Raw genomic sequence first — 4,329 nt, 5'->3', positions numbered from 1 at the left:
ACGGGCTGTTCTGTATTGTGCTAAAACAGGGCTATTCAAGGCTGTCAATGGGAGAGGGCTGGTTCATGATGCAATATGCACAGGAAACCTACTTTGGCCAGCAAAGCCTTGGGAAATGGCAACATATTTGCTTTGATGTTCCTCAAATACCTTTCATGAGTTTTTCCTCCTTTGCGAGGATTTGGTTCCAACAGATTTGGTCTTCTGCTGCCCTCTCTCAAATAGTCATTCTTGTTACAGAGTGAGGTAGAGAGCTGAGGATTGTTTTGAGCACAATTTCTCACAACCAGTATTGCACTGACGAGTCAAACTCTGGCTGATCCTGAGCCCATAATCTCTTGGCTTGTGGGTCAGAGTGATACCAGCTAAGTCAGCCTGACACTGACGTTACATGATAATGGAGGTCCAAAGAAGGGTCTCAACCCAAAACGTTGCCTGTCCATTCCCTCCCCAGATGCTGTGTGACAAGCTGAGTTCACCCAGATCTTTGTGTTTTGCTCATGATAGTGAAGGGGTTGAGGAACTTGCATATGCCATAGATATACGAGGCCAGCGGTAGAGTCATCTCTCCCATTACTAGTACAGACCCTACCATTATTCCCTTGCTGTTCAGACTTTACAATCCTCTCCTGCCTAAAATGACTCAATCCTGGGACCTTTACATCATTACTTCCAAATCTCCCCTCCCCCCCCCCTCCCTCCAATGCTATCAGATCCCTTTCCAGTGGGATAAAGGCTCAGTATCAAATCCCACTGCTTAATACACTAGATCCCCATCCTATCGTGCTATTATACTGCAGAAACATACCACCGCAAAGCCCCTGGAAATATATTCCATCAGTTATACTAATCAAGATTGTTAGGTTCTTGATTAGCAAGGGTGTCAAAGGGAAGAAGGCAGGAGAATGGGCTTGAGAGCAAAAGATAGATCAGCCAAACCGGAACATGACCCAATTTAGAAACATTTACTACAAATGTAAATCAATATACAATAATCAAGGCCACTCATATTTCTTACTTGGAAAAATGGACAGACTCTTGGAATTTGATCCTGAAATTCTAGAAATCCATGTGATTGATACACTTGGACTTATTCAGCCACTGTAAGTAACAAGCCCTGATAACATATTGTGTATCGCGATGAGCTCTCTTTAAAGTACTCCCTTCAATTCACCAAAAGCAACAAAGAATGAAATTCCATGAAGTAATATTTTGTAAATAGAAAATCTCATATACTGTTTAATAACAATTACCAAACCTTGCTTTTTTTAATTGCAGTTTATCGTGAAAGTTTAGACTGATATGCAAATCAAATCTCGCTTAACAGAAATTAATTTCCACTGATTGGATAATATTGAAATAAATGGAATCAAATTTATGCCTCCTAATCCAAATCATGTAACAAAGAGAAGGTCAATCATTAAAGTCAGTTTTTTGAAAATTGTAAAAATGTTAATGAAAACGTGTACATTTCAGAAAGTTTAAAAAAAACATACAGCTGCTGTTTAGTTAGATCTGTTTGGTACAGTTTGCAAGAAAAAAAACTATCACTTTACCTACCTCGCTAATGATTACCTTGTTTAAAATAACTCAGTTCATGCTAGCTGCTCATACTGCCCGCTATATACTGTTCTCTTAATGCCCATTCCTTCCAACTGCACATCTCCACTTTGTAATGCAAATCTCTAGTTGTTTGATTTACCTGTGCCACAACTTGTGGGGGATCTTATAGAAACATAGGGGGATCTTATAGAAACATATAAAATTATAAAAGGACTGGACAAGCTAGATGCAGGAAAAATGGTCCCAATGTTGGGCGAGTCCAGAACCAGGGGCCACAGTCTTAGAATAAAGGAGAGGCCATTTAAAACTGAGGTGAGAAAAAACTTTTTCACCCAGAGTTGTGAATTTGTGTAATTCCCTGCCACAGAGGGCAGTGGAGGCCAAATCACTGGATGGATTTAAGAGAGTTAGATAGAGCTCTAGGGGCTATTGGAATCAAGGGATATGGGGAGAAGGCAGGCACGGGTTATTGATTGGGGACGATCAGCCATGATCACAATGAATGGTGGTGCTGGCTCGAAGGGCCGAATGGCCTCCTCCTGCACCTATTTTCTATGTAACTTGAATTCTATCTGGCCCAAGGGGTCCTAATTATCAAAATATTCTTAGCCCCAAATTTAATTTTTTTTCACATGGATTCCATGTAAGCAATTTTTATTCCTTGTCTCAAATTTCAGGGTAGTGATTTGTGAATTCTGTCAGTGTGAACTAGGATGGCCATATTGTGTGTGTGGGGGGGTGGGGGGGGCAGGGCGGTTACCTGTATTTATTTGTGCAACTATTTATTTGTATTCTTACCCCATTACAAACTCCTTGCACAAATTCACCATCCCTTTGAAAAGTTTTGCTGTTACTATGAACAGATCAATGAATATTGACTTCCTCATAAAAAGCCTTGAAAATCTCCAGTAGATGTAATTACTTTACAAGTTACCAGTCCCATGGGAATTGACTTCAAGTTCAACTTATAGGAACCGTTGCTAAGTATTAAACCATGGCAGGGCATCTTTTGTGGTGAAATAGTGTTGGTTATAGGATCATTGATTTTTGTTATTCTGAGCATCGTTGGGGGAAAAAATAAAGGGAATGGCCAATCTGTTAGTTTGACATCACTAATTGGGGAAAATGCTGGAATCTGTAAAAGGATGCAATACCAGCCTGGTAACTTTATAAGACTTTTCCTTAGATTTAATACTGTCTTTACTATCTCTTGTAATCCATGATTAATTCATTTTCCCATTATGTTTTTATTGCCTTGAAAGAATGTATATTTGTTACAAATCACATATTTCTTTAGCTGCTAATGATTGCTTGTCCAACATCATACCTTTTGCTGCAGTTTACTGGTCTGAAGAAAGGTCTCGACCTGAAACGTCACCCATTCCTTCTCTCCAGAGATGCTGCTTGTCCCGCTGAGTTACTCTAGCATTTTGTGTCTACCTTGTTAATTAAACCTTTCTTTCTGTACTGTGTTAGGTCTAAAATTGTTTGTTCCTCAACAGACCAGTTCAGAAATTCACCTGAATTTATATTCCAGGAATTCATCCTCTAAATTTTCCCAGACTAGTAATGGATCAAAAATGCCATGATACATGTAGTTAAACACGCATCTCTGATATGCTCATTTATAGTGCACCCTTCATCACGACTTTTATTCAGATGCCTATGAACAACTCCCACCAATGTTTCCTGCCCCCTGCTGTTTTTTGGCAAAACTTAAATTGTTTCTAATTCTATGTCACCATCTGCCAAGCCAGCATAATTTCTGAGCATTTCTGAGTACGTACTGTACTGGTGCCATCTCATGCCTACTTTTTCCTTATGCCTGTCCTTCTCAAATGTCATATACCATGAAATATTTTGTTTCCAAGTCTGGCCATCTTGCAGCCATGTTTCCATGATGGTAATTAGATAATTCCTATTTAGGGCTAGTTGTGTTGTTAATCCACTCACCTTCTTGCAGATGTAACTTTCAATAAGATATGTTGCTTTTAAATTTCGCCTTTTAACATTTTTTCCTTCCTCTGACCCTGTCTGTGTTTTCAAATGCCTATTTATTTTACTTACATTTCTCACTTCCATTGCCAACTTTGTTTCTCTCAGGTTCCATCCCTCTGCCAAGCCAGTTTAGACTCTCTCTAGCGTGAGATAACATTCCTGCAAGTTCATAGTCATGTTGAGATGTAACCTATGTATTATCTTTCAGATGTGACATTCAATTAATATTCTTTCTGCCCTCTTAAAAAAATCTCATAAGACTGTTTGGATGAGCAGAAAAGTTCTCTCTAGTACCCTAAACTATTTTTATCCCTCAACACACCGAGTTATCACACACTTGTTTCTGGTAGTTTGCTGTGCACGAATGGACATACCAGCAATAACAACCGTCTTCATTTCAAACACATATATATTTGATACTTTATAAATGGTGCTATTGAAATTCAAATTTTATTTAATTCAATGACATCAGCCGTTTCAAATTTGCACCTGAATTTAAGAACCACCCACTTGCTTTTCCTCTGTGGTACTACTTTAACTGTCAGTTTGAGGATTCGATAATGAGCGTGCCTTGCTCACTACGCAAACTTGTTGTTATTGTTTAGTCCCTCTTACAGTTTGTTCGTTATTCCACTCTTCTACACGCTGATTCTTTTGGCGCGGGCGGAGAACAAAAAAGTCCACTTGACTCACAACACACACACAAAAATCAGTCAACGGTCAGGGGTAGAACGCACCGGTCCGCATGCGCGACTGACCGCGCTGCCT

This window comes from Amblyraja radiata, chromosome 46 (genome assembly GCF_010909765.2).
Source record: "Amblyraja radiata isolate CabotCenter1 chromosome 46, sAmbRad1.1.pri, whole genome shotgun sequence".
NCBI classification, from domain to species: Eukaryota; Metazoa; Chordata; class Chondrichthyes; order Rajiformes; family Rajidae; genus Amblyraja; species Amblyraja radiata.
The sequence above is the reverse complement of the archived record's forward strand: the minus strand, read 5'-3'. Positions refer to the sequence as shown.